Source organism: Cheilinus undulatus, linkage group 11, assembly GCF_018320785.1.
Source record: "Cheilinus undulatus linkage group 11, ASM1832078v1, whole genome shotgun sequence".
In the NCBI taxonomy this organism is placed as follows: domain Eukaryota; kingdom Metazoa; phylum Chordata; class Actinopteri; order Labriformes; family Labridae; genus Cheilinus; species Cheilinus undulatus.
The window spans coordinates 1,466,922-1,480,160 of record NC_054875.1 but is presented as its reverse complement, the minus strand read 5'-3'; the positions used below and the strand labels follow the sequence as shown (position 1 = coordinate 1,480,160).

The window sequence follows — 13,239 nt, the reverse complement described above, 5'->3', positions numbered from 1 at the left end:
CTCTGGTTCTTTCTCTCCAGACGGAGGACAGATGTCATGGTCTAAGGTAGTCTGGGATAAAACTCCGACAGTGTCAGAGATTTAGGATTTAGGTGAACCATCAGGTCCTTCTGTGTCAGACTGGTTTCTGGTTTCCTTTATCTTCGTTGCTCATTTCTCGTTTAACCCAGAGATGAACTGAAGGAGAGAGAGAGAGAGGAAGAGGAGGAGGTACAGTCTGGTTGAGAGCTGCTTCTCTTCCCAGCATCAGTGTGAACATCATCAGGTACTAACAACAGCTGATTGACCTCACAGCCTGCTGTCCAAACAGCAGAGCCTCTTTTAAAATCATTACAACCTTTTTTTGCCGCTTTTCACCCATTTAAGCTACCTATAGTCATTAAAACACCACATTTTTACTACTTTTTTTACCCATTTTGACATTTATTTGCAACTTTTAACCCTTCTTTTCCAATTTTACTCACTTTTCCCCCTTTTACACCATTTTTAATCATTTTTGCTCTTTTTAAGCCCATTTTTGCTGTCTTTATCCTGTCTTTGGCCCTGTTATTTTTGCCTCTTTAACCTGCTTTGTGCTATTTTTAAATTTCCCCCTTCTTCTTTATTTTTAATTTTTTCCACTTCTGGCCCATCTAAGCCAGCCTTTTTCCATTGAAGCCACTTTTTCCCCATTTCGTCACTCTTGCTGCTTTCTGGCCATTAAAGTCATTTTTCACTCATTTTTTTCCACATTTTTACCACTTTTACTTCCTTTAACTCCTTTTTTTTTGTTATCAATTTTAGCCAATTTTTCTCCCATTTTTTAATACTTTTTCTTTTTTTCAGTTTTTTGCCTATTTTGCTCCTTTTCTCCCATGTTTTGCCACTTTAACACATCTTCACCTCTTAGGCTGTGGCTCTTGCTGTTTTATTCTTCAACAGTTTGTCTCTCTGGTTGGGTAACGCTGCTTTAGAGGATTCTGAACTTTACTCCTAAATATCTGAATAAACCAGTAGATTATTTACCAGCAGCTTTCTTTCTACAGACCTGATCATTAGATTTACTGTGGTGGATAAATCAGTCATTTAATCTTGGTTAATAGAGTCAGATCTGGTACCAGGTGATAACTGAGGCTGATAGAAAGATCCTTAGTGAGGCCACAGTCCTGTTTGAATCCTCCTCTATAAATCTGCTAAATATCTCTAAATCTGTGTTAATGATCTGAACACAGACATGTTCCTGTATTTTCTAAAGTGTGATCATTAACCATTAACTCTCAGTGTGACACAGATCTAACTTTCAGCTCTCTGACTTTAGGGACAGAAATGTTTGGGACCTCCTGAGTCTCTGTTCTGCCCCCTAAGGAGGACCAACCAGTGACTAAATCCAGGGTTCAGTCCTTTTCCAGCAGCACTGTGGATGTTTAATGCTCAGTAGAGACTGTAAATATATTGATTATTTCTGTGGTTTTAGCTTAAACTCATTGTGTTTGTCTGAACTTGTGACTTAGAAACAGATCAGGACACATTTGATGATCATTAATGCAGAAAAGCAGAAAACTTCAAAGGTTCAGACTTTTTCTTTCCTGCAAACTTAGAAATGACTAGAATGGAGCGCTACAGCCTCTACTACACCACTGTCCTAGCAGGATTTCAGATGTGGGTCCCAGGGTCTTCTCCCCCTCCCAGATCATTCTGACTGATGTGTTAGAGCCATGAAGGAGGAGAAATCCTCTAACCCTCCATGAGTCACAGCAGCAGCACAGACTGATGCTTCACCTACCAAGACCCAGCTGCTTTATCTCTAGTCTACTTTATTCCATCACCATTTTCTTTTCTAGATGAGAGTCTCTGAAACCTGCCCCTTCAAAATAAAACTGAATAACATTAAAAAGATCTGACTAATGATCAGTAGAACCAGTGAACCCCAGCAGAGGATCTGGAGACTGACAGAGACAGTGACTGATGTTTACTTCATCTATGTGCTGAAGGTGTTAAAGTCAGGACCATGCTCCATTCTTTCACCACATGCTGAGTATATGAGGTCAGTCTATGCTGTGTAGAGTTTTCTGTTGCTGTGGTTTGAACACTCCTGTTCTTTCTCATGAACGTCTGCAGAGAAACGAAACTAAAATAAATGTGGTGCTGACTGAGTGAGATAAACCCTGACTCTCCCCACGTTCTTGTTTTCTCCTCCCACTGTAAACTCTAAATGTCACTGAAGAGCAGAGTAAATGTAACAGCTGTATTTAGGTATTCTGACTTAATAAAACCAGTGAACATCATTATTCTGAGTATCTGGGTTAAAATGATCAGATTTAAGAACAAAAGTCTTAGACAGTTCTGTTATTAGTGACTATTCTACTAGAGAACTGAGGAAGAGAGCGAGTCATTCTGAAACGTTTCAGATTCAAACGGAGCAGTTTTGGCGGGAACAGCTTCTCTCAGTCTGACCAGACCAGGACTACAACAAGACCACAAAGAACTTTTAAAGACCTAGACCACAGAGCTTTATGAAAACTACCCAATATAAATGACTCAAAAATCTGTCTGCCACCTAAAAACTTTGGTGTTATCAGTTTCAACAAAAAGACATTGAGCAGTGTCGTCTTCATTTTTTCTGAATGGTTTACAAAATATTTAGAGTTCATTTACTCAGTTTAATTTATTCTACTACCTCAGTTTATGCAGACATCAGTGGAAATATCAGTGAGATTTACTCATTATTAATCATTTGTTTTACTTAATTCCAGGACTTTGAAATCTACTGGATATTTTTGAGTGTAAAAATTTTCATTGCTTTTATAAAGTAAAGATCAGGAATATTTTTTAGAGTGAGTGTCAGAGCTGCTCAGAGTCTCTTTAATGTGCTTCATTTATACTTTATTTTAGTTATTAATCATTATTAAAACCACGGTCCATTATAAAGTTAACCTGAGATAAACATATTTGAACTTTAATAACAGACTCTCCTATTAAAGCTAAATAAATGACTTTACTTTTAAAAATCTGAACCTTTTCTTAAACAGAATGAGATTTTTATTGTAGATGTTGACAACATGGACCACACACTGAACTAAACTATTAGAACAGAACGGTCAGACTGCAGACTAGAACATAAAGGTCAAAACCAGCTTTGGCAAATACCTTATGGTACAACTCAGACAAATCCTCAGTGATGTTCCTGGGGTCCTCAGGTGTTTCGGGTCTTTCGACATCATACACCCTCGCCCAGGTGATCCAGCCGGGGTGATCAAGTCCTGACTTGTGCCTGAGAAGCAAGAATGGTCCACGGATCCCCCCGCTTGATCCACAGCCATCTCGATGCCTTTTCTGCGGCATCGAGATGTTCTTGATGGCCTTCCTGTTGTGCAGTCCTTTAACTCCCGGCAACTTGAGAGCCCTGACAAGAGACTGGCCAGCGAAGCCTCTGCACCCAACCTCTATGGGGATGCACCGGGTCCACCATCCCCTGCTCCGACTCTCGTCTGCCAGCTCCTCGTACTTGGCTCTCTTCCTCTCATAGGTCTCCTCCATCCGGTCTTCCCAGGGAAGAGTCAGCTCCAGCAGGACCACTTGTCTTGTTGTTTCAGAGACCAGAACCATGTCTGGCCTGAGTGTGGTCACTGCGATGGACTCTGGGAACTTGAGCTGTATCCCTAGGTTGACCTTCAGCTGCCAGTCCCGAGCCGTTGCGAGCAGCCCTCCTGTTTGGCTCGAGCACTGCTGTGGCTTCTCCCCTGAGAGATTCCTGAACTTACAACCTCTGCAATGACCTTCAGCACCTGGTTGTGCCGCCAACGGTAGCGCCCCTGTCCAAGGGCTTTTGGGCAACAGCTCAGCATGTGCTCCAGCGTGCCTCCTTTCTGACATAGTGGGCACTGTGGAGTGTCTGCCAGGCCCCAGTGGAAGAGGTTGGATGGGCTGGGGAGGACATCGTAGACTGACTGGATAAGGAACTTGATCCGGTGTGGCTCTGACTTCCATAGGTCTGTCCACGAGATCTGTCGGTCTGCTGCCTGTTCCCATCGAGTCCATGCCCCCTGTTGCCGCATCCCTACTGTCCTACTGCAGCGGGCTTCCTCCACCCCTGCTCGGACTTCCTCCTGGATCAACTGGCGTCTTTCCTTGCCCCAGACCTTGTTGTAGCGGGGTCTTGGGTTGCTGCCGAGCCCTGCCCGTCCAGAAGCCACTGTTCCCATCAACTCGCTGTGTCTCAGCCTGGTTGACTGCCTCCTGTGCGTTCCACTTCCTGCCAGTTCTTACTTCTATGCCAGCAGAGGAGACCTTGATGTCACTGGAGTCTCTGTAGAGCAGTTCCTCTCTCGCCCGGGAGACCATAAACTCCTCCGACACGCTACTGAATGGCAGCTTCAGCTTGTTCTTCCTCCCGTACAAGGCGATACTGCTGAGGCTTCGGGGTAGGCCCAGCCACTTACGCAGGAAAGAGCTAACCTTCTTCTCCAAGCCCTCGACAGTGGTAAGTGGCACGTCATAGACCAGCAGAGGCCAGAGGACTCGTGGCAGGATGCCGTGCTGGTAGATCCAGGCTTTGAATTTGCCTGGTAGTCCAGACTTATCCACTGCTGTCAGCCAGGCTCCCAGCTGCTCGGTGGTTGCTTCCACTGCTGCTGTGTCCCTTAAGGTGCAGTCAAAGATCTTGCCAAGGCTCTTCACTGGCTTCTCTCCAACTGATGGAATCTGGATGCCTCCTATTGAGAAGCGAAATTGGTCAGTGACCTTCCCTTTCCTCACAACCAGGGACCTGGACTTGGCTGGCTTGAAGTCCATTCGGGCCCAGATGATGAGACGCTCAAGCCCTTGGAGGATCCATCTACAGCCCAGTTGATGTTGTGGTCACTGTCAGGTCCTCCATAAATGCTCTGATAGGGGGCTGTCACATCCCTGACTTGGTGAGTGGACCCCTGCATTCCACCTCAGCTGACTTCACGAGCATATTCATGGCCAGGGCGAACAATATCACAGAAATGGTGCATCCAGTGATAATGCCCTTCTCAAGCCGATGAACTGCAGATGTTACCGTTCCAGAAGTGACTCTCAAACTGAAGCAGTTGTAGTAGTCAAGTATGGATGTCATAAATAAAGCAGAAACACTGACAGAACTTAGAGATGGAAAACAACTGAACATCTGTGGGAAAGACAAAGAAGTGGAGAGAAAGGGTAAAAAGATATTAACCCTTTAAAGACTGAAGACACAAATTACAGACAGAAAATTCTCATGTTTTGGAACTGAAATGTTTATTTCACTTTCTACTGAAATTAAAACAAAAAAAAATTAAAATTTCCATAAAATCTCATATCTCATGTTATTCATCAGGTGTTTTTGGTAACTGATAATCCACCTGAGGGCATTTTCATCATTTATCAGATCGTATTTAGAAGTGTTTTTTAGTCATTTATTGATCATATGATTAGAGGTGTCATAAAAGTCTGTATCAAATATGAAACAACAGACAAGAACAGGAGGCATAAATGAGCAAAAAACAGTTAAATAAGTTCAACATGGAAAAAGGGAAACGGTGTCAAAAAATGGCAAAAATGGGCAAAGAATGGCGCTGAAAAGTGGTTTATATGAGTTAAAAGTTGCAAAAGAAGCTGTGAAAACCAGTTAAACGTGTAAAAAAAGAGGCTAATGGGCAAAAACCAGTAAATGAGTAACACATAGCAAAAAAGGTCCAACAAAGTGTTTCCATTTAACCGTCTTTATCAAGGGCAAGTGGAAATGTCTGAGCGCTGACTGTTGGTTTTTTTTTGTGTTTTTTGGTCCTTAAAGGGCCACATCTGTTCCTCTAATCCCTCTGGGTCATGTGATCCAGAAACATGAGATTCATTTACAGTTTAATTCTGCAGACGTCCATCCTCTCCTCTCTATCAGCCCTGACAAACTGATCTCCTCTCTGATATAAAGATCTTTATTAAACCTGACGTCCTCCTTCAGACTGAACTCAGACTAAAACCAACCTGACCTCAGCAGAGGACAGAGTTCACTGTTAAACAGCAGTTCACTTTGAAGAAGTGTGATATTTTCACTTCCTCTGTAAAAGAAAAACATGTAAATTCTCACCAAACCTCCTCAGAATGAGGAATTATTCTGGTGAAGTTTGTCTTTCAGGTGTGTAGGTGGGGGCAGCAGCCTATCACAGGGTTAAAGGGTACTGATTACTGGGCCCTCAGTAGGGAGGGGGCCTGTAGGAGCTGCAATGAAAAATGTGTTTTTATCTTATTTTCTTAGTCATTAGTGTCATTAGAATCAAAAGCAACAAAATGAATCAGTCAGCAGACTGAAATTTATATCAAATGGAGTCAAATAAACACTGGGGTCCTCTGCTCCCCCCTTCTTCTTCTGTAAATCAGTCAGATCTATGAAAGCGTCCTGTTAGGAACACAAACATCAGCTAGATTTCTGTCTGCTGGATTTCTCTTTAGATCCAGAGAACTCTGATGAAATCAATCAGTGAAATATCTGAACTCACAGAGCAGCACTCTCTGACAGCTTTAACCATCACTGACTCTATTATTCCTTTATGGACAGAGGAGGAGTTTTATTTTGAAGGTGCAGATTTGAAACTGTAATTTGAAACTTCCTGTGTTTTGCAACAGAATTCCCCTAGCAGGGCGCCACCCCACTTCCTGCTTTATCTGTAAACAGGATTTCTCTGTCCTTTGTCCTCATTTTCCTGCAGTAACAGCCAGACTACTGTTCCTCTCTGCGGGGCCGGTTCTGGGCATGGGCGATGGGTCTGTGGGCTGAGGGGGGCGCCGTCATGAGCCCTGAACATTCTGAACAGGTCCACCACTGTAACAGATCATCAGCTCCTGACCTCCTCTATCCTCTGAGCCCCTCGTTGGTGAAACGGTCCAGCCTCACCTCACTGCTCTCTCTCTCTCTCTCTCTCTCTCTCTCCATGCACGCCCCCAGCCCTCCCAGCACACTGGGAGCCCAGCCAGATGTAGAGAAAGAGAAGAGGTGGTCTCTGCATCATGGGATTATTTTATTTCCCCTCAAATCACCCAGACCTCCATGTAGCTCCCTTTCAGAGGAAGTCTAACAAAGGAACTAAAGTTTGACACCAAGAGGAGCAGATTAAATTTCAGTGGCACTAAAAACTAACCTGACACACCAGATAGCTTCATTTCACACATCCATCCGGGAAAGCTTCAACAGGAAACGTCTGAGAAAAGGCAGAGGATTTGAAAAAAACTCAGAGTGTGATTGGATGAACGTTCTGTCTGTCACATCTCTACGGGCCAATCAGAGCAACAAAAAGAAAACAACTCACTGCTGTTCTTTGTTCTTCTTTTAACCGGTCCAGACGGTTCAGACGGGAGCTTTGAAGATGGATTCACCAGTGAGAAACAAGGAAACAGGTGCATCCATCTGCTTTACAAGGTTAACAAAAAAACAACAAAATAAAGTTCAGAAAGCTGAAAGAATGGTGGAACAGATGGAAACTGCACAAACATGTTTGGTGCTAAACTAGAGGGCACAGAGCAAGGACCAGGTTTGGTCCCGCTAGGGCTTAAGAGGTTTTAACTCCTTGGTTCCCAACCTGGGGTCTGGGGCCCCCTTGGAGGGGCGCCAGAGACTTCAGGGGGGTGTGATGGTCTATCTGCTCTGAGGTTGGTAAAATGAGGGTCATTCAGACTAAAACCATGATGAAACACAGGAATGGTTCAATCTAAAGGCTTTTGGTGTTTTTGGCTTTAAATGATGAAAACTGATAAAACTGGTGTATATTTTTTAAAAACAATGAGTCACTTTTCATGGGGGTCGGGGGGGCACAGCTCTTCTTAGATATGGGGGGGGCTTAGTGGAAAAAAGGTCGGGAAACACTGCCTTAAACACTGACCTGGACAAATAAGATTTTTACTGTTCTAATCAAAGTTTTCTCCCTGAATGAAGCAGGAAATAAAACTCTCACATCCTGGTCAGCTAGAACAGCAGACTGGACTAATCTAACCCTGGTTAAATTAATCAGAGTAACATCAGGGTCATATTTACAGACTTTTGGACACATCGATTGTTTTAAGCTGTAGGTGAAATTATTTTCCTGACCATTGTTCATGAGTGCCAAAAAGCTCAGCGTACTTCAGTCAGCTCCTACAGAGAGTTCCTTTTTACTGTTGATGTCCATTCCTGTTCCTGTCTTTGTCTGTAAATTAAACGAGAGGCCAACTTTTAGAGAAGGAAGGAAATTCCTCTCAGATAACAGAATGATGGCTCAGCATCTCTGTGCCAGAGTTTCTTCCTGTGTGTCATGAGGCTCATCAGTGGAGACGTTCATCTTCAGCGCTATGAGGAGCGTTAAAGCTCCTGAGCGTCATTTAATGACCTAGACTGCTCCTTGTTTACTAAAACAGTTTTAATTCCAGCAAATTTGAAGTTCAGACTGACCCCAGCGCAGCCCTCTGACCGGGTTCTGTTAGTAGACCTAACAGTATCATTCTCAACTAGATCAAGATTGCAATTTCAGCTGAAACTGGGGACGCTGAGAGCTGAATTGTGGAAGAACTGCTGAAAATAGCCAAAAGCACAAAAATAGCTGAAAATGGCAAAAAAAAAAAAAAAAAAAAAGAATAGCTGAAAATGAAATTCAGTGGCAACAAAATAGGATAAAAATAGCTGAAAGTAGCCTAAAAAAGCTGAAAGTAGCCTTAACATAGCTGAAAATAGCATAAAAAGCTGAAAATAGCCTAAAAATAGATGAAAATAGCTTAAGAGTAGCTGAAAGTAGCCTTAACATGGCTGAAAATAGCATAAAAAGCTGAAAATAGCCTTAAAATAGATGAAAATAGCTTAAGTGTAGCTGAAAGTAGCCTTAACATAGCTGAAAATAGAATAAAAAGCTGAAAATAGCAGGAAAATAGCCGATTTTGGCCTAAAAGTAGCTGAAAGTTGCATTCAATGGCTGAAAAAGCATAGAAATAGCTGAAAATAGCTATATTTAAAAAATATGTATATAAAAGTTAGAAATGAGAAAAGTCATAGCCATTGAATGATGAAGAAACTGTATTTTTTAAAGTTTAAACGTGTTGATTCAACAAAGTATGAAGGAGGAGATAGCCGACACAGAAGAAGAATCATAAACAAAATGGCCGACGTGAATATCAATAGTGAGGATGCTTACTCAGCATCCTCACTAACAAGAAACTGCTGCAGGTGCTTCTGAAATGCTTCTGAAATTTAATTTTGTGTGTTAAGTTTAGAAAAGCAGCTTCCAATCTGTGGTTATCAACATTATTCCATTGAATTTACTGAACCGGGGGGCGGGGCACCAAACTGAAATTCTGCCTAGGGCGCCAAAATAGCTAGAGCCGGCCTCGCTAATGTCTGACGGTTCGTGTTTGTTGGAGCAGATACTCTTATCTGCAGCGAGCAGACTCTGCTATCAGATCTACGTCTGCTTTAGCTGAGTGAATCTGCATGGACTACATGTGAACTATGATTACACATGTAAACCACATATTCTCAGTAGACTTTAGTTTTAGTTTTGTGAGCAGAAGTCGGCGTCTGTCAGACATTCAGCTAAAAACAGCCCACAGACATGTAAACAGAGATGGTTAACATAACTCTGAGTTTAGCAGGAGGAACCAAAGGGGGTTACCATGAGCTACAGGGCAGCCTGGGGTCCCGTGTTGTGAGGGGGGCAAAGATTTCATCATTCTAGGAGATCAGATATGAGGTAAACGTCTGAAATGACATTCAACCATTCAGACGTGTGTTCAGATATGAATAAGGAGCCAGTGATCAATAAATCAGCATCAACATAGATCCTAATGCTTAAAAGTCCCCATGAAGGATCCCTGTCCCCAACATCAAAGTCCAAGCCCCTCCAAAATCCCCCACACGTCTCTATATCAGAGTAAAGATAGTACAGTAGATCCCTTTAATGGTTTTTCTACCCAGCTGGGATTTTCTATGACTATTATTACTACAGCTATAAAAACTCCCGTGACAGTAACAGGCTTTAACCTTTGTGACCTTTGTTTGGAACGCAGTTTTAGTTCCTCCCTCTGATTTGGGATCAGCGAGACCTGATCAGGTCTTCACAAATGATATCAGCACATGAGAACCACATGCTTGTATCATCACTGCATGACACAGCAGTTTTAATATTTCCCTAGAGGACGTGGAAAACTGCCCTTCAAATCATCAAAGATTTATAAAACATGAAAAATCCCCCAAAATGTCCAAGACAAACCTTTCAATTCTTGAATCCTGATACCTCATGTTTGGAGCTGTGATGTTCATTAAACTTTATAACAACATTTTTGTGTCCTATCTGATACGTGCGGTGTTTTTGGAAACTGATAATGGAGGGAATTTTTATCATTTATCTGATTTTATTCACAAAGTTTTCAAGAAATGTATGATCAGATTGATTAGAGTTCTCATAAGAGTAATATTAAATATGAAAAATAGTCTGTAAGGAGGAAAACATTTTAAAACTCCTGTTAAAAAAACAGATTTCTTAAAATGTTCCCCAAATATTTCAGTCAAATTTTCTGAAACTTTTAAGATTCCATGAAAATCCTCAAAATTCTGAAAAGAATTTCACCCAAAGTTTCCAAATTCTTACAATTTAACAAGAAATTACAAATAAATTTGTCTGAAATGCCATGGAAAATTTCCACACAAATTCCCCAAAATATCCAAACAAATTTCCTGAAACTCATTTGAAAATGTCGGAAAATGTTGAAGGATATTCTCCACTGAATATTCTAGTGAAATTCCCAAATACCTACAAATAAAATCCCCAAATTCCAACCTGAAATTGTCAGAGCAAATCCCTCAAAAACTTCAAATCAAACACTTGAAAAAATGTAAAATTACTCCTAAATAATATTCCTGAAAATTCCAGACACAGTTGAAGCAGATCCACCAGATATTCCAGAGAAATTCCTCAACCTTCTGTGGAAATTCTGGACAATTTTGCCAAAAATGGAACAGCAGAATTTTTTACTAAAACCAAAATTAAACGTCTTCACGTGTTCTGTACTTGCTGTTTTAATATCATTTGCATTTCTTCCCTTTTTCTTAACATTTCAGGATTTTTCCTTCAAATTTTGACTTTTCTCCTCCACATCTGAGTTCCTTCATATTCCGAGTTTTCCCTCATCGTTTTCATGAACATTCCTCGATGTTTTGACCTAATCACAACATTTTGACTTTAATTCTTGGCATTTGATTTTTTTCTTTATATTTTCATCGAATTTTTCAACATTTGGACGTGTTGCTCAGTGTTCATCTTTTTTTTTGGACATTCATTTATTATTCATTATTTATTTTTCTGTTTATTTGTCAGGGACAACACATAAGTATTGCTGCATTTAATTACAGTGCAACCGATGCAATGTATAAAAGACATCTAGCCATGGCTAATTTGCAGTCCTTGTCCCTGGTTAGGCTTTTAAGAAATAACACATATGATACAACAGAATAAAATGGACATAAAAGACTAACAAAAGCGATAGCATGAAATTCTAAAACAAACTACACCTAAAAGTTTCCAAATTTTTTACGATTTAACAAGAATTTACAAATAAATTTGCCTGAAATTTCATGGAAAATTTCCAGACAAATCCCCCAAAATATCCAAACAAATTCCCTAAAATTAATTTGAAAACGTAGGAAACTGTTGGAGGATATTCTGAATATTCTAGTGAAATTGCTCAGAGTTCTGACATTTTATTCTGGACATTAACTGTTGACATCTCATTTTTTTCTAGAAATGTGTACTTTTTAATTCAACATTTGGACTTTTTTCTTGACGTTTTGACTTTGAAGTATTTTTTTTTCCCTCGCTGTGACTGATTTAAGACAGAGATTCCTAAACCCCTCAGCCTGTGACCCCCAAACCAATGTTGACGAAGACCGGGGACCCCACTGGTCTGAAGACTGGTTGTGGCAGTTGAACAGAGCCGTGCGTTCAGCATTCGTCATGTCCAGGACTTTTTAAACATTGCTTTGACTTCAGCATTCATTTAAACAAATGATCATGTTTTTATTTCAATTTATCCATTTTATGCATGTATTTCTAAAGAAATGTGCAAAATACACAATTAAGACCATTTAAAAATATTCTTTGTTTCTTGGAAGGCATTTCATGACCCCCTAGGGGGTCCCGACCCCCACTTTGAGAACCACTGATTTAAGTAACATTGCAGTGAAACAGAATTGTCCTCTTCCTGATTTCTCATTTTCTGCATATTTGTCACATTAAATGTTTCAGATCATCAGACTAATTTAAATTTTAGTCAAAGATAACCTGGAAAGGATTACAGAGACATTTCTAAGGTTTTGGGACTCGGTGAGAGCCATTGCCCACAAATGGGGACAACTTTGAACAGTGGTGATCCTTCCCAGGAGTGGCCGGCCTACCAAAGGGCACATGGACAACTCATCCAGGAGGTCCCAGAAGAACCCAGAACCACACCTAAAGACCTGCAGACCTCACTGACTCAGTTAAGGTCAGAGTTCATGATTCAACAATCAGAAAGAGACTGGGCAACAACGGCATCATGGGAGAGCTCCAAGGACAAAATCTTTTTCTTTTAGTCACAGGTGTTTGCAAAGATCTTTAGGGTTTTTTTAAACGATCATGGCATTATTTCCCATCAGTCTGGTTAAATTTACAGGAAAGGAAACGAACAGTGGAGCAGGTTTTTCTTGTTTAAAATCCTTCCATCCATTCATCTGTTTCCTTCCTCTCACCCACTCCAGGTCACAATAACAGCCCAGCTGTCTCTATAAGCGAATGTCTGCTTCACATCTCTGTAGTGTGGAAATATATTTCACATCCGTAGACGTGTTAGAGAAAGACAGAAGTTTTCAAAAAACAAGTCAGAGGGTGACTGGACGAACAGTCTCATTAGTAGACATGCATGACTGCAGAGAGATGAACCAGAGTCAGCCGTTCTTCACAGTGGAGCCGGTTGGTAAATTAAAGGGCCCGCCACTGTTTACAGGCTTGCAGCTAAACCTGAAGCCACCACAGCTCTCCTCTAATGATGCTGATTGGTCCATCATTCTCTCAGGATCAGACGTATCAGCTTAAAGCTTTGCAGGATGGATCTTCATGATGACAGACATGAAGTCTGGATGAGGAACAAATCTCCTACAACTACAAAAAATAACCCACAGAGTCTACCCAATAAAACTGAGCACATCACTTTACATTAAGTTTGATTATGTAAATGTACCTAATATAATGACTACATGACACCTAAATACCTAGA

General features: G+C 41.1%; 1 pseudogene; it reads right to left on the bottom strand.

The window, feature by feature from the left end:
- Nucleotides 1-3,232: 3,232 nt before the first annotated feature.
- On the bottom strand, nt 3,233-7,172 carry LOC121517058 (annotated as a pseudogene).
- Nucleotides 7,173-13,239: the final 6,067 nt, after the last annotated feature.